The 18,867-nt window shown below is 34.2% G+C and overlaps 1 protein-coding gene across 6 annotated transcripts in view; it reads left to right on the top strand.

Moving 5' to 3' along the window:
• The window catches only part of EPHA5 (EPH receptor A5), a 402,903-nt gene that overhangs the window by 47,104 nt on the left and 336,932 nt on the right, over positions 1 to 18,867 (top strand). The window lies entirely within an intron of this gene.

The raw sequence follows: 18,867 nt of genomic DNA, 5'->3' as shown, positions 1-18,867 counted from the left end.
TCACAAATTTACAGTTCTAAGGCCATAAAAATATCCAAATTAAGGCCACAAGAAGTAGATCCCTTCTCTGAGGAAAAGGAGTATCGCGTCAGGAACACCTCTGTCAGCTGGGAAGGCACATGGCTGGCGTCTGCTGGTCCTTGGCTCCCTGGCTGCATTGTTTTCAGCTTCTGATTCCAGTGACTTTCTCCATAAGCGTTTGTGGGCTCTCACTTGGCTTCTCTGGGGCAAACTCTGGGCTTTATCTTTTAATGCAGGAACTCCAAACCTCTGGTTTCCACAGCTGTCTCCAAACTGTCTCTGAGCTCTCTTCAAAATGTCTCTGCCTTTAATCCTCTCATAGATTATGCCAGTAAACTAATTAATATCCACCTTGAATGGGTGGGGTCACATCTCCATGGAAACAACCTAATCAAAAGATGCCACCCACAATAGGTTTGCACCTACAAGATTGAATTAAAAGAATATGGCTTTTCTGGTGGACATAATAGACTCAAACCCACACAGCTACATAGCTTCTTAAAATTTTTACTATATGGATGTGCATAGAGTTCTCAAGGCCTGCAAATTAGTATCTTGAAAAGAGATAAACTAGTAAGAGATCTATAGTTGTCAGCCTAAAAAACCTCTTTAGTTTTCCATGAAAAATATTGTGGTTTTCTAGGTGCATGGAAAATACCTTGGGAGACATTCGTCTAACTATTGTTTATGATTTCATTCAAAGTTAAAGAGAAAGAGAAATGAAATACAGGGTAGAATTTTGGAAATAAAAATATGGCTGTGCCTTGGGAAGAATACACGGACAGATTTCATATTCCATTCATTAGTTTACCTAGGAAGGACTGTTTGTCCATAAACTCTCTTACTTTTTGGTAGGCATCCTAATGTGGTGAATTAAAACATGAGTTTTGCAGTTAGATAAACCTGAATTCCACCTTTTGTTGATATTAATCATTCATTGTGTAACAATTTCTCCTGGCCTCTCTTCCCCTTGGCTAGCTCAATTATCTCCTTCTCTACCTTACCTCCTCTCATTTCTTTTCTTTTCTTGGTTAGAGTGGGGAGGGAGGTATTATGTTACAGGGAGTGTGGCTTGCACTCTTGCTTCCTTTGGCTTCTTAAAGGACAAACATGAAAAACAAACTTTACAGAAGAGTACAAAACTGTTCAGGGCATGAGTCTGGACTTAGAGTTAGTTGTTTATAATGGTTTCGGAAAGAAAACTGCCCTACACCGGAGGACACTGGAGCATGTGGTGAGTCATAGCCCCCAGAGGAGAAGGGTGCTGTGAGTTGGAGAAAAGGAAGCCAAATCCTCTGGGAAGCGAATTTTGTGTCCTGTACTTCCCAGTGGGGGAAAGGGGGGCACCTTCCATACTTAGTTTATTTTCCTGGCACCCAAAATGAATTTCCAGAATTGTTTTTCCATTATTCTGCTGTTAGTATAATTCTTCCTATCCTTCCTCCCTCCCTCCCTCCCTCCCCTCCTTCCTTCTTTCCTTTCTTCTTTCCTTTCTTCCTTCCTTCCTTCCTTCCACCTTCCTTCCATCCATCCATCAACCCATCTAACCACCCATTCTTTGCTTCTTGATATTAGGTTCAGTGTTGAAATAATTTTACTCCTTTAATCATTATAATAAACAACATTGATTTTTTTATGTTGAAACATCCTTGCATTCTTTAAGTAGATTTTAATGGACCATGATTCGTTATTTTTAATACATGATTGGATCATGTTGGCTAATTTTGTATTTAGGATGTTGGCATCTATATTTTTAAGTGAAATTAAACTACGATTTTTGTTTATTGAACTGTTTCCGGTTTAAAAATTAAGATTATCTTATAAAGTGAGTTTTTTAAAATTTTTTTCTATTTCTGGGGAAATTTGCATAAAATAGATAGTATAACAGTTTCTTAAAAGTTTGATAGAACTCACTGCTAAATTACACTAGATCTGGTTTTTTTTTTTTTTTTTTTTTGGTTTGTTTTTCAACATGGGGAGTAGGAAGGGAAATTATGACTATAGTTTCAATTTCTATAATATTTCTGATCTACTGTAAAATTCTCTATTTTGGCATTTTAATATTTTTTCCAGAATGTCAGGTCAAGTTGGTTGATAATGTTGTTCAGATTTTCTATATACTTGCTAATTTTCTGTCCAGTTTCTCTATCAATTACTGATAGAAATGTACTGGAATATCCAACTATAATTGTTCAATTGTCTACTATTTTTTCAATATATCAGTTTTGTCTCCATACATTTTTAGTGTACAATTTTAATTCTTCTGTTGGTTTTTAAACTTATTTTCTTAATGATTACTCTAGGAATTGCAATATATATTTTACTTGCTCACAATATATTTCAGATTGATATTGACTTAATTCTGGTAAAATAGAGCAATTTTGCTCCTATTTTGCCTCAATCGCTCCTCTCTCCTCAACAATACAGTGTTATAACCAATTGTTTTACGCAGTCTTACAGTTATAAAGGAAACTAAAATGAGAAAAAAACATAGAAATTTGCTTATATTTACTAATATATTTGTCATTTCTTGTGTTTTCATTTCTTCTTGTGGATTTGAGTTTATCATCTGGTGTCAATTTTTTTTTTCACTCTGAAGGACTTCCTATATTTTTGCTTATCCAAGCATATTTTTATTTCACCTTCATTTTTTAATTGAAAATTTTATTGAGGTAATTGTAGATTATCACGCAGAGGGGTAATCATACAGAGGGGTCTCTTATGTACTTCACAGTTTTCACCAATTTTGCAGAGTATATTGACTTTGATATAATCTACCAATTTTATCAATCTTATTCAGAAATCTGCAGTTTTACTTGTACTCATGTGTGTGTGTGTATTTAAATTCTATACAGTTTTATCCCTATAAGTTTGTGTATTCACTACCACTATGACACTGAATAGTGCCAACACCCCAGGTATCTCCAGCCCTTCCATCCCCCATCCTTGTCCCCTGGCAACTACTGAGCTGTTTTCCGTATCGAAAATTTTGTTAAGTCAAAATGTTATATAAATGGAATCATACAGTATTTAAGATTTTGAAATTTTTTTTTGGTGTTGTTATCGTTGTTTGATTGTTCATTTGTTATTTCACTCAGTTTAATTCCCTGGAGATACATTTAAATTGTTGCTTGTATCAATAGTTCACTCCTTTTCATAATGGAGAATTACCCATGGTATGGATATGACACAACTTGTTTAACCATTCACTTGTTGAAAGATATCTATGCTGATTCCAGTGTTTGGCTATTACAAATAAAACTGCCATGATCATTCCTGTACAGGTTTTTTTTTTTTTTTTTGTGAACATAAGTTTTCCTTTACCTGACATAAATGTCCAAGATGAAATTAGTTGACTGTATGGTGATTGCATTTTAGTTTTAAAAGAAATGCCTAACCATTTTCCAGCATGGCTGTACCATTTTTGCTTCCCAACAGCAATGAGTTTTCTAGTTTCCCAGTTTCGCGAAATCCTCTCCAGCTCTCCAGAATTTGGTATTTTCACTTTTTTTTTTAAGTCATTCCAGATGACTAAAAACCCTCACGGGGATTTTAATTTGAATTTCCCTCTTGGCTATGATGTTCAATATCTTTTCATATGCTTAATTGTCATCTGTATATCCTCTTCAGTGAATAATGTCTTTTGTCCATTTTTCTAATTCTGTTGTTTATTCTTTTACTTTTGAAGTTTGAATCACATTCCTTTCTGAAAGTTAGTTTTTCTAGATAGAATTCTGGGCCTACAGTTTTATTTAGCAGCACATTTAATGTGATTCTCCTGTCTTCTCGCCTCCATTGTTTCTGATGGTTACCCTCTACTTGATGAGTTATTTTTCACTTGCTTCTTTCAAGATTTGATACTTATAATTTTAGATTTTGGCTCTTTGACTATGATGTGTCAAAATGTAGATATCTTTATGTATATACTAATTGGTTTTGGTGGGCTTCTTAGGTTTATAGATCAATATTTTTCATCAAATTTGGAAATTTTCAGATATTATTCTTTTAAATATTCTGCCTGGCATTTACCTCTCTTCTCTTCCATTAGAATCCTATTACACTCATGCTGGTATGCATTATGTTGCCCCACAGTTCTCTGAGGCTCTACTTATTTTTTTTTTCCCAATCTTTACTCTCTGTGTTCTTCCAATTGGTTAATTTTGTTAATTTATTTTCATGCATTTAATGTATTTTCCTGTTCATATAAAACTTTCAACACTATATGATTATATGGATATAAGAAAGCATAAACTTTACAGTATTATAATATTTATATATAAAGTTTATATGCATTTGTATATATAAATTTATTGTTTTTTAAGTTTTTAATTTTTTCTTTATAACTATATATTTGCAGTCTTGCTATGTGAAATGCAATGCATTCATTACTCTATTGATGGGCATGTGAATAGTTTCTGATATTTGGCTATTGTAATGTTGGGGGGATACATGTTGGAGGGATACATGTATCCCCAGTCACATATGAAAATCCTGGGTTTTAAGAATTTTTAAAAAGTTACTATCTATTAGCAAATAGCTTCCCAAAATTGGCTATCAATACTTACTCCTGGAAGGAGCTAGGAGTGGAACAGTATCTGCTTCCTTATAGCTTTTTTAACACTGCATATCTGCCTGATTTTCTCTTGATAAACACGTAAATAAATGTATAGAGCATTAGCCTATAAGCATGTAATCAGCCAAAAATAGAATGAAGAAATATCATTAAATAGCATGCAATGTCCAGGAGCCCACTGGGCCCTTTTTGCTAAGGACTGTTAGTTGTATAGCAAACAGGCTATTAGCTATAATAGCAAACAGAACAATAAATGGAAGTCAGAGACCATTTACCTCCTGTGACTATGGTATCTCCTTTATTATCTCGAGACTCCCATTTGCTCATCTATAAACTGATGTGGAAGTACCATATGATATCTAAGATCTATTAGGCTGAAAATTCTTTATTTCTGTGCCCTTACTAGATTTACCTATTTGTTATCTGCATTTACTCTATGTATGTTTCCTATTATCAGAACATACTTGTGAAAAGGATTGTGTAGATAAGCAGAGAAAAAGACAGTTAATAGCTTGTTTTAATTTTAAGATTAAAATCACCTGCAAAATTAATTTCATTTTAGTTTAGGTTAATAACCTAAACCAAAAAGCCTCAACATGATTAAGGTACAATACAGGGAGATAGCAAACAAATATAGACAGAAGACCCAAGGAAGTATACAGGTAAACATTACTTTTCCTTGCATTTCTACTGATATTGCAAATATTTTGTGTCTGCCAAAATTTCCTAGCAATCTTACAAATATCCACTTTTCACAGTAATTCTCAAATGAAAACATAAAGTGCAGTAAAATATTTAGATTAAGGGTTAATAAAGAAATGTTTCTATAAATACTCATCAATCATTGTCTTCAGATATCATGCCTTATTTTTATAATTACTGTAGGTCAAACTTAAATTTGCATCCAATCATCTAAAACATGTGAAAATAAATAATGAAATTTGTAATTGTCATTTTAGTACTATCACTACACATTTTAAATTTCCATATTAAATTTGTGGTCAGAAATGTTCACTTTTATCCAAAGAGATATTTTTATTGATAACAGTTTATTGACCAGGCACCTGCTAACAAAAGGCAGAAGGAGGAATGTGCTACAGACCTCAGATTATGCTTTCTTTTACTTCCATCTCAAAAAAAGAAGCACTGGTATTCCGGAAAAAAAAATAATAATAATAATAAAGTTTTTCTCTGTGGAATCCCAGCTCCTTTCTGGAGAAGGCACTGACTGAAGACCGCGTCCATTTTTACAAAATCTCATCAGTGCTGCTGCAGCAAGTGGACGGAAGGGACTTCCGTCTTTATTATGACAATATAATCACTTAAACTTGAATAAGATCAAAGCCTTAGTGTGGCTGTTTCCCAACAAAAAAATGAGACAGAAATTTGTGTTGAATAGCCACTGATTACAACAACATGATTAATGTGATATCTGGAATTGATTTATGGGTGCTGATGTCAAGGCTTGCACCACAAGCGTAATATTATCTATTGAAAACTGAGGGTAGAATAGCGATCAGAGAGCACCAGCAACATTATATTTTCTGGCATATTTTATAGACTGGTAAATGGTTTACTGAAACATTTTTTATTTTTTTATTTTTGCCAGAATAGCAAGGGCATAATTTTATCTATTTTGCTTGAAGCATTAAGTACAATCTTCATTCATTTCATTAAATTGATTCCCATGTGAAATCATTTTTTCTCATTTACTGGAACTTTGATAGTGCTCTTAGAAAAAAACTTTTTCTCAGAATTTATAGCTATCAATAATAGGTCAGTGTTTATATTAAGGAGAGTAGTAACGTTAGTTTCAAATATTAGTGACATTTAAATAACACTGGGGAAACCATCTGTAGCATTTTATAGTGACTACCATGAAGGAATTATCCATTGTATGTGGTGTGTGTCCACTGTGAAATCCTAAATTTATAATATATGTAAACATATGTAGTAAAATCTAGGTATACAGATTGAAGATATGTATTGGGAGACTACCATGCCTTAAGCATGGAGATGTTCCAATATGCAATGAATTATAATGGAAATGAGCTAGATCAGTGGTTTATAAATTTTTTTTGTATTTTAGCCTCTTCTTTACAAAGTATAACTCATGACAAAAAAAATCACTGACAAACTAGATAATATGCGCAGTGAATAATGGGACTGCTTTTAGGTAAAACACTATTTAGATGATTTAAGATTTAATTCAGTTTATTAATTTGTTAATTTCAGGCATGCCTTCTCAATTCATTCTGCTTTTTAAAATTACTGTCAAATAGTTGATAAGTTTGAATTTGTTTTCCCAAGTAAATTTTTCAAGGAAAAAGCCAAGATTTTCAAAACTTGAAGTATTCATGACACATTTGATCATTTTATAATTATGAACCCTTCTGATATCTCCACTTAAAAGTGCAATTACAGTAAATAAGTAAACAATTGTGCAGATGTGATATGTATTTTTTAGATTATGTTTGTATTTTATTTATTCATTTCACTATGATATATTTTCCTTGTTTTTAATTCATAAACTTCTCTAGTTTCCCATATTTTATTTGACATGGTGTTTTAGAATTTTCCCAACTCCAATTCATTTCTTCTGAACTTGGATTTTTTTTTAATCAGTGGAGAAAGGATCTTTCTTTCTCTCATTCTTTTTTTTTTTGTGTGTGTGTGTGTGTATGTTTGAAATGTTTTATTTTACTTTATTTTATTTTGAAATAAATTCAAACTTACAGGAACAGTTGCAAAAATAATACAAACCCCATACACTGAACTCCAGCATACCCCAACCCCCCTCCACCAATACCCCTACCCCTAACTACCAAATTTAATATTTTGTCACTTTACCATTTCTTTCTTTCCCTGTCTCCCTATCTATCATCCATCATCTTTTGCTCTGTCTTCTGAACATATGAGAGCAAGTTGCACTAATTCTTGAACAAATAGTATAATTCACATATACATTTCCTATGAACAAGAATATTCATTTATGTAATTGAATTAAGTGTAGTTAAGGAGTTCAAGAAATTTAACATTGATATAAAGCTTATATTCCATATTTCATTTTTTCCTTATATCCCACTTGTATCCTTTTGAGCCTTTTCTCCTCTATTCTTAGATCTCGTCCAGGATCATCTATGGCATTTAATTGTCATTATCTATTTAGACTGCTGTTTTTTCAATTGTGGAAACATTTATACAGCATAAATCTTCCCATTCCAACCCCTCCCAAGCATTCCATTTAGTGGGATTAATCACATTCACAATGTTGCAATGCCATCACCTTCCCACTATCCATTACTAGAAATTTCCCTTCACCCCAAACAGAAACCCTACACTCATTTATTAACTCCCCATTGCCCCTTCCCCCACTTCTCATAACCCATACTCTACTTTTCATCTCTGTGATCATATTCTCTGATACTTTCTTTGTGTTTACCATGGAGCTTAAATTTAACATCTTAAGTCTGTAAAAATCTTGTTTTCTTTGATACCAATTTAACTTCAATAGGACACATGAACCATGTCCCTATACTCCTCCACCCCCCACCTTTATGTAGTTCTTGTCAAAAATTACATATTTTACATTGAGTCCAAAACCACTGATTTAGCATTATACTTTATGTATTTTAGATCCTGTAGGAAGTAAATAGTGGAGTTACAAATCAAAAATACAGTAGTATTGGTATTTATATTTACCATGTGATCTTTACTGGAAATCTTTATTTCTTCATGTGGTTTCAGTCAATTGTTTAGTGTCCCTTCCTTTCAGCCTGCACAGTTCCCTTTAGGATTTCTTATAGGAGTGATCTACTGGTGATGAAGTCCCTCAGCTTTTGATTATCCGGGAATGTTTTCATCTCCCCTCATCTTTAACCTCCAGGTGTTTGTGAATTTTCTAAGTCTCCGATGGTTATTGACTTCTATTTGTATTCCACTGTGGTCAGAGAATTTCATTTTATTTTAATTTGAATAATTTCAATTTTTTTAAATTTATTGAGGCTTGTTTTATGTCCCAGCCTATGGTCTATTCTGGAGAAAGTTCTGTGATCACTAGAGAAGAATGTGTATCCTGGTGATTGGGATGTAAGGTACTATATATGTCTATTAAATTTCTCTGTATCTCTCTTCTTTCTTTGTTTCTCTGTCGGTAGGGCTCTCTTTAGTATCTGAAGTAGGGCAGACTTTTTTTTAGCAAAATCTCTCAGCATTTGTTTGTCTGTGAAAAATTTAAGCTCTCCCACAAATGTGAAGGAGAGCTTTGCTGGATAAAGTATTCTTGGCTGGAAATTTTTCTCTTTCAGAATTTTAAATTTAAATCTTGCCTCCATGGTGGCCGCTGAGTAGTCACTACTTAGTCTTATGTTGTTTCCATTGTATGTGGTGAATTGCTTTTCTCTTGCTGCTTTCAGAACTTGCTCCTTCTCTTCAGTATTTGACAGTCTGATCAGAATATATCTTGGAGTGGGTTTATCTGGATTTATTTTATTTGGAGTTTGCTGGGCATTTATGCTTTGTGTATTTATATTGTGTAGAAGGCTTGGGAAGTTTTCCCCAACAATTTCTTTGAATACTCTTTCTAGACCTTTATCCTTCTCTTCCCTTTCTGGGACACCAATGAGTCTTATATTTGGACATTTTATTTTGTCTATCATATCCCTGAGATTCGTTTTGATTTTTTTCCCCATTCTTTCTTTTGTTCTTTCATTTTCCATTCTGTGGTTCTCGAGGTCACTTAGTCATTATTCAGCTTCCTCTAGTCTTGTATTGTGAGTATCCAGAATCTTTTTAATTTGGTCAACAGATTCTTTTATTTCCATAAGATCTTCTATTTTTTTTTATTTACTCTTGCAATTTCTTCTTTATGCTCTTCTAGGGTCTTCTTCATGTCCTTTATATCCTGTGCCATGCTCTTCTTCATGTCCTTTATATTCTGTGCCATGCTCTCATTGTTTGTTTTAGTTCTTTGATTAATTGCTCCAACTACTGTGTTTCCAATGGTCTTTTGATTTGGGTCTTTGGGTTTGGGTTATCCATATTGTCTGGTTTTCTTATATGCTTTAAAATTTTCTGTTGTTTTTGGGCTCTTGGCATTTGCTTTACTTGATAGTGTTCTTTTAGGATATGATGCAGTATTCAAAACCCAATCTCAAATTTGTCAGATCTATAGCTTTATGCCATACACTTCCTCTAACTAACCAGCAGATGGTGTCCATGAGTCACCTATTCCCTTCAAGTCAGTTCTCCCCAAATTTGTCTTTGTGGTGTGTCAGGGTCTGGTTCTTGTGGGGTCCAGTTGGCGCACCCAGTTTGGGTGTGTTGTTGGTGCTGTCTGCCCTGAATGTGGAGTGTGTGAGTGGTTAGGGAGGCAGGGCAACTTTAATAATCAAACCTCCCAGGTGTTCCTGGAGATTTAAGGCCATTGCAAGAGTCTAAACCTTCATTTCAGTCTTGCCACAGATTGTCTCTGCTGCTGACCCACATGTTCTTGGTATTGGCGTAGGGTCCCTGAGATTTCTGAGTGGCTCCCTCTTCCCAGCTGTGCCCTTCTAGGGCCTCTGCTGCAGGAAGGCTGTGCTACATCACAAGTGTGCGCCATTCCTCAAAGGAAGCCCTGGGCTGCCGGGCCTTGCAGGGACGTTCTCAGCCTGCTGTAAAGATGGCTGAATGGGGCGTGTTAACCTCCCCCTTTTGGCACAGCTCTGCCTTCCCAGCTCCGGGACAACCAGCCGTGGGTGCACAGAAGGCCACTGTCCGCACTTGATATTGTGGCGTGTGTGCAGTGTTGTGGGAACCACTTCCCGTCACACTGGGTCTCTTGGTGCGGCTCTGGTCTGTGGTTCCAGCACCGGGCAGGAGCGTTCCCCACCCCCTGGGAAGATGGATGCAAGGGGTGTGTTTTTTTTCTCCTTTTGGCTCACCTCTGCTTTCCTCACTCCAAGACAATTAGCAGTGGGTCCACAAAAGGCTATCTTCCATGCCGGATAATGAGGCATTCACACAGCCCGTTCCCGCAGTGCTTCACTATGTGGTTCTTGCTGCCATATCTGCAGATGCTTTTTGGGTTTTTTTAAAAAAGAACTAGTCTGCCTCCAAACACCAACCCATGGTTTCCCCACACCGTAGAGCAGCGACCGGACACTCAGCAGGTTCACTCACTCATTTCAGAACGCAGAATCCTGGTTTCACCAAGTTCATGGTCCCTGTGGATTTAGCAGACCTTGTACAGTTGGTGCATCACTGGAACTGGTGTTATGGGTCACTCTCTGGCTTTTATCTAGTATTTTTCACAGAGGTGTTTTTTTTGCCCTGTCTTTCCTAGCCACTATCTTAGGTTCTCCTCTCTCATTCTTTATTTTAGGAAAATAATTAATTACTAGGTGCAGCATTAAGGAAAAAATAACTATGATTTTTTCCAGGATAAAAATATCCTCTTTGTCATCCATATTTAGTGTGATATAATAGATGCTCATCTGTCTTGGCTTTCCCTATGAAAATCATCTACAATCTTGAAATTTTAATCCCTCTTTCTCAAGTGATTGTATTTGTATCACAAATTGAATTTGAACCCATAAATATTTGTACTATTCCACAGGCAATAAAGTAATCAACTTCAGTTTTATTTTATACGCAAAATTATTTTTGTCATTTCTAGCCATATTGCTACATCTTACTCATGAATTTTAAAGATGTTTTAGACAACACACTCATACCTGATGCATATCTTTTTTTTTCTCCACAAACATATTATTATTGAGGAAATGTAATGAGATTGTGGATTCAAATGATTTTAGTTGAAAGTTGATATATTTTGTCATATTTATTTTTCTAAATAAACATGGCTATTAGAGAGACAGAATTTCTGGAATGTCTTATTTTTTAAATCAGTTTGTCCTTGTGGTTGCACATACACAGCAGACACTTCTGTTGATAAATGAATAGTTCATGGACTTAATCCAAAAGTCATAAAATTAAACAAGGAAGATGGGAGCTATAATTCTACAAATATCACATATTTAGTTTTTAAAAACATAAGTACTTAGTTCATCAGGTGATTAAAATATTTTCTCTATTGTTGGTTAAAATGATCTCATGTACCCCTACATTTTATGCATTCTAATTTTCACCCTTAAAAATCATAAAACATTAGTCATACTGAGAGATTTTGTTGTATATATTAATTTGGCACTAATTAATGTCAGTTTCTGAGGGCCTCAGTTTACTTATCTGCAAAGTGATGTGGTTTAGCTCTGCATGGTTTTATTATGTAAACAGTGTATTATGGGAAAATTGAGCTTCTTAAGTATGATTTGGGCAGCTGTAGCTCTAAACCATTCTTCATATTAGCTTTGAGATTTTAATTCTATACCCTGCATCTTGCCCTGGGAATGCATAGTACTTTTTTTTTTTTTTTGGAGGCCGAGAGGGGTTATCCAACTACCTATTCTTTTAAGAAACATTTACTGATTGCTACCTGTTTGCATGACTGTCTACTGCAAAGATGTATCCTTCATTTGAAAGTTATGGAATCCCTTCTGAAAAATGTTCCCTCTTCTGAGGCTTCAGGGAATGAGAAGAACGCCCTGCTCTGGACTCTGAGGCCTAATTTATTTCTTTATTGACACTCACACAGTGCTTACTATATGCCAAGCATGATTGTAGACACTTGACAGCTATGAAAATATAGCCATCGTAACAACTTTATGAGGGAGGTGTTTCTTTACAAGTAGAAATTAAGGTAGTTACTTCAAGCTGTGGAAACTGGTAGGGAACTTATTTCTATTGCTTCTCTTTTTAAAAAAAAAATGACAAGCTTCTCCATTTGCCTTCCCCTCAGCTTTGATATTTTCATTCATTTCAGGATCATCTTTGAATTTCAACCAAATGTCTAAAGCATTATGACCCGAAATAAACTGCTTTTCTGTTTGACTATTGTTTGAGCATTTGGATTGATATTTGTCCCCAAAATGAACTGATCTTGGTAAATACAGTGAGGCTTCTAGTTGAGAATAACATATTTACAGGTGGTAACAACAAACAGACTAATAGACAAAAGAAAAAAAAAATCTTCCCAACTGTTAGTAGGATACTTTATTTTTTCTACCATTAATCATGTTCCTACATCACTTAGGAGGTCTCTCAGGGAAATGCCCTGGATTGAATCTGTTGGGTAACTACAGACTCCTGCTGGCCCAGAGAGGTAGCTCAAATGTATATCTAACAAGGATAGATATTATATGATTTTATGTAGACATAAATAAGTCTTGTAAAATGTTATGAGGAAGAACATTAGCAATTGTGTATCATGTACCTGAGGAAAGTATGCAAACAAACAATTCATTCTGGTCCCCACTTAAACATATTTTACATAATTTTAACGAGAATAGCAAAATAGAAAAAACTGAAAAAATTGAAAATATCTGATATTAAAAATGCAAATTTTTATAACAGACCAGGAAAGGGAAAAATAAAATAAAAGATCTTTGCTGTGTTTGAAGTTTCTGATTTTCTTCTGGCTTTTTATTGTAGTAATATATGTACAACTGAAAATTTCTGATTTTAGCCACTTTCAAGTGTGCAATTCAGTAGTATTACTTACATTCATAATATTATGCTACCTTCACCGATATCCATTGCCCCAACTTTTCATCACCTCAAAAAGAAATTCTGCATCCATTAAACAATAACTCTCCCTTCCGCTATACTCCCTATCACATCAGGCTCTGGTAACCTATAAACCACTATCTGTCTCTATGAACTTTGCTTCTTCTAGATATTTACTTTAAGGAAGATCACACCATAATTGTCTTTTTGAGTCTGAATTATTTCACTTAATGTGATGTCTTGAAGGTTCATCCATGTTGTGGCATACATAAGAATTTCATTCCTTTTTACAGCTGAATAACATGTCATTGCATGTGTATACCACATTTTATTTATCCATTTGTTTGTTGATGGATACTTGGATTGCTTCCACTTTTGGCTATTGTGAATAATGTCACTTTAAATATTATTATACAAATACCCACTTGCATCTCTTCTTTCAATTCTCTTGTGTGTAAATCAAGAAATGGTAAATAATTTTGTTTTACACTTTCTGAGGAACCACCAAACTGATTTCCACAGTGGCTTCATCATTTTACAGTGCCACCAGCAATGTATAGGCTTTCCTATTTCTCCCCATCCTCACCGACACTTATTATTTTTTAAATTATTAAAAGCTATCCTAGTGGTGTGAAGTGGTATTGTGGTTTTGATTTGCATTTCCCTGATGTTGAGCATGTTTTCATGTTTGGACTTAGTTTCCTTAATTCTAAAATGAACAGCTGGTCTAGATTTTTAAAGTTTCCTTCTGATGTTTTATATTGGATATTATATAACCAGGATAGAGAGTTTAAGTTCTCACTCCGAATTAGTTGGCCAACATGCCATTGTTTGGGTCTCAGTTTATATGTCTAGATATTATTAAGAGCATATCTTCTTTGGAGAAATGTCTATGCAAGCCCTTTGCCTATTTTTTAAATTGGGTTGTCTTTTTGTTGTTTAGTTGTAGCAGTTGTTTACATATTTTTTTATGCTAAACCCTTGTCAGACGAATGGTTAGCAATGATTTTCTTTCATTCTATAGGTTGTCTTTTCACTTTCTTGATAGTGTCCTTTGACCTAAAATGGTTTTTAATTTTGATGAGGCCCAGTTTATCTATTTTTTCTTTTGTTGTTTGTGCTTTTGTTGCAAGCTTTTGAAAATTGTCACCTATGTTATTTTCTAGGATTTTCTATGGTTTTATCTCTTGTATTTAGGTCCTTGATACATTTAATTTTTGTATATTCTGTAAGGCAAGGGTACAACTTAATTCTTTTTCAAGTGGTGGATAGCCACTTTCCCAGCACCATTTTTTGAAGAGGCCATTCTTTCCCCAATTAATGGGCTTGGCACCCTCATCAAAAATAAGTTGACCATAGATGCATGGTTTATTTCTGAATTCTCAAAATCTATTCCATTGTCTTGATACCAGTACTATGCTGTTTTAATTACTGTGACTTTGTAGTACATTTTAAAATCAGGAAGTATACGATCTCCAACTTTGTTCTTCCATTGCAATATTGACTTGGCTATTTGTGGCCACTTGGAATCCCATATGTATCTAAGAATAGTTTTCCATTTCTACAGAAAAAAAGCTGCTGGGATTGTGTTGCACTGAATCCTTAGATAGCTTTTGTTAGTATGGTCATCTTAATAATATTGTCTTCCTAATACAGCTGATTTTTGCATGCTAATCTTATAGAATGCAACTTTGCTGAATTTTTTTGTTTTTGTTTTTGTTTGTTTTAGTTTCTAGTAGTTTCTTATGGATTCTTTGGGATTTTCTACATAAAGAATTCATACTTTTTATAAATAGAGATAGTTTTACATCTTGGTCTTATTCCAGAACTCAGGAGGAAGGCTTTCAGTTTCTGATTTTTTATGTTATCATTCACCTGCAAAAGGGCAATATCAGGAAGCATCCAGAAATTTTATATTTTGCTTAAGCATATTCTGAGGTGGCAATTGGAGTGTGTTGTTCATTGATTAACATGCACAAAGTGCTTCCTTTCCAAATTTTGGCATATAGTCAAAACATTTGCCAGGCACTTTCTAATATCATGATTAAGTGCTGCTCTTTTTAAAACAGTAGTGAAATCTGAGATCAAAATATCAGTAAATTGAGATCAAAATATCTTCTGTGAAGTAAACAAATCACAGTAAGCCAAACATACCATGCACACACATATAAACACTAACAATCATAATAAATGGCATGCAAAACATTTGAATAAAATGTGAAGCCCAGAGTTCATTTCTCTTTAGAACATTTTACAAGGCAGTATACAAAATACTGTACAGGAGAATGGACATTATCCAAATGCCCCCATCCCGAAAGAGGCATTCATGAGCTAAACAAGGTCTTACTAGAAATTATGCTTTGGTCCTGTCAGAGTAAAGCTGGAGGCAATTGATTCTTAGCCATATATTTCTGTCACTGTGCCAAAGAAAATTACTGATTGTCCTAATATTATTTGACTAAAATACGAAATAAAGTGTAGTGCCACTAACAGTTATGCTGTATTCTAGGATTTTAATCTATAGAGTGTTGAAGAAGGCTAGTGCATGAAAAATTTTAAAAACGAGTAAATTTTACAAACATTTTCTGTCCAAGAATAACATACCACTGCGAAAGGTTCTAATTAGTAAAATGTACCATTAATAAAAAAGCGGTTCCACCAGTTAACATGAAAAATTAAACTCAGTATTTATATTAATTACTTGGAATAAGAACATCTCTCCAAGTAGAGGCTTAGAGCATTTTAATACAATTTCTGATGACTAATTTTCAAAAAGAAATCTGATTTCATAAACTTTCTCTCTTATTTGTAACATTAAATTCAGAAAATTTATAAAGAAGAAAATTTATTTTTGCTTTTAACGTGAGACATAAGACAGATCAGACAACCATGGATTTACCATGTTTGGGTTATTTCAAGCCTCTGGATGAAGAAGGGATCTGTGTATGTTAGACATGAATTCATTCATTATAAAATATTTACTGAGTGCATGCTCTGTGTCCTTCAGTGTCAGACTCTGAAAGTAAAATAATTGTGTCTATTATCATATGTCTATCTGAATATTAAGATGTATAGAGAAAGAGCAAAAGAATTTTTTAAGTTTTCATGGTATCTGAAAAAAAGTGAATTTAGTTTAGAGAGACTAGGATAGCACTTGATATAACGAATCAGGGAATCCCACACAGACATCCACACATCAGGGACAGAGACATGCTGATAAGAGGTACAAGGTTGGACACAGAAAGAGGAGTTGGTCAGATGGTCAGTGAGGTCCTTTATGAGCTTGGACAAATCTTTTCCTTTGTCTGGACTTAGTTTCTTTACTTCTAAAATGAACAGCTGGACCATATTTTTAAAGTTTCCTTCTGATGTTTTATATTGGATATTATATGACCAGTATAGAGAGTTTAAGTTCTCACTTCAAATTAGTTGGCCAACATACCATTGGTTGGGTCTCAATTTATGTCTCTAGATACTATTAAGAGCTGGGACTAAAACCAGGGCTTCAGGCTGGTAATCTTTCCTCAAATATTTTTCTTCAGGAGTCTATTAAATTTGTCTTACCTTCCGAACCTTAACCTTAATAGGTCAATCCCCTTGTATAAACAAGAGAAATAGAAACAACAATAATGAAAACAGAACTGAATAGTGGGTACTCCTAGATAACTTGAAGGGCCAAAATCACCTCTTTTCACAAGATGATTCCGACTGTGGTAACTCCATGACACACAGAGACACAGACACACACACATACCCAGACATTATACATATGTTTCTTTTCTTTTCCACTTCTCTGATGATTGTAATTGAGACTGACACATGATGCCAAACCAGGCATTGGTTTAAAATGCAACTAGCTTTCAGTGCCTAGAGAAAAAAAATGGGACAAGCACAATGTTCTGGGAGAGAAATGAAGCCAATGCAGGCTGACCATGGATCCAATTATTTAATCTTACAGCAAAAGAATAGGACAAAGGGGGTCCAAACAAGCACAGGAGAAAAGCATGGTCTCAAAGAGAATGGACCTTGAGGAGTTGCCAGGCCCAAAGTACAGAACTATAGTCTCCATATTGATGCATTGACCCACACTTTTAAAGTGCCCAGGCACATCTTTTGTAGTAATTGGCAAAAGTTGGCAAAAATTGTGTAGGAATATGCCTGCCACAGTCTTAGAAGATCTTAATGAATGTTAACTTTTTCTTTTCATTTTGTTCTTCCTTTATCTTTCCTAAGATTTTTGCTGAGAACAGCAAGATGTCCTGTTTGTACTAAAAGGGAAGAAATTTGGAAGAATCTAAAGTTTAATTTCAGATAGCAATCTAAAATAAATGAAATATTTTTGTCCATTCCGCAGCATATTTGTCTAAATGGGAGCAGAGTTTTATGGGAGCTGTTGTATATGTATTACATATTCAGTCCTCTGAATGGCTTATGGTCATAATTATTTAACTTAAAGCCTTTCTATTAGTTCATTAGAAATAAAATGTGAGCCTTAATTTATATTTTGGATACATGGAAAAAAATAAAATAAAATCCCACAATGGTAGATTCTAATATCAAAGAAAATTACAGTTTTTCTCTTCTTAATTGAGAATATTCAGAGAAGCAAGATGCTTGTATACATTCTTTGAAATTACCACCTGAAGCAGTAACTATTAAGCTGTCTTGTCAAATGCTGCTTGGCTTGCATTTTTAATAATAGTTATGTCCCTTGACTTTGTACAGACTGTGAACTGTTTGGTTCATAATTCTGGCAGATACTGCTGTTCCAAATCTTTTAACTTTGTAGCACAATCCTACTGGAATATATGATGCAGAAATAGGTCTTGTACATGCTTTAAATCCAAGGATTTGAAATCCATCTGTGTTTTGTGTTGGAAGACTGTTAGAAAATAACATACATTTTTAAATGGAAATAATGTAGCATTTTATTTATTGTGTTTACAGAACTTTTTGATGTTTTCCATTTTACTGATTCAAAGAATATTTATTTAATTAACCTTATGTTATAGGAAATTGATAATTTTTACTGTTTTCATTTGGTTACTGAAGTGCCCTTTTGCATTAAATATTTATCGTGACATTCAGGAGCCATCTGTAATACAGATTGGTACCTAAGTCATTTCAAAAAGAATTTTTAAGTAGTTTAATTACAGGTGCTGATATAGAAAGCTGATGTGGAAAATCAGAGGCTAAGTTGAGCTTATGTATATATATATTTTTTGAGCTAGGACAAAATGACATTAAGTGAAAAAAAACTAAGGCTTCCTATAACATCATAATGTAAAAGTTGTTAGGCAAGGAATAATCTTAATGTTTTTCTTGTGAATTTAAGAAGCTCAGCAGTTTTAACTCATTAGCACCTTTCTCTATGTCTGTCTGGTGGCAGCTAGGATTTTGATAGGGCCAAGTGAGGGATATGATTTATTTGCATCCCTTGTGCCTCCACATTTTCCGTATCTTTGTGAATTGAACAGAATCAAGAAATAATGCTGTTTAATTTGGTGTCCAAAGAAATGAACTTTTATGAGCTTGATCATTATCTGTAAGACCTAATGTCTAAAATCACACAACCTGTATTTATTGAAAATATGGTTTCAATGCCCTTGGTGATTCAGGGACATTTAAAAGTTTTAAAAACAAAGTATATATAGTTTTTGTATATA

This window comes from Choloepus didactylus, chromosome 3 (genome assembly GCF_015220235.1).
Source record: "Choloepus didactylus isolate mChoDid1 chromosome 3, mChoDid1.pri, whole genome shotgun sequence".
NCBI lineage: Eukaryota > Metazoa > Chordata > Mammalia > Pilosa > Megalonychidae > Choloepus > Choloepus didactylus.
Note: the sequence above shows the minus strand (reverse complement) of the source record. Positions and strands in the feature narration are given on the sequence as shown.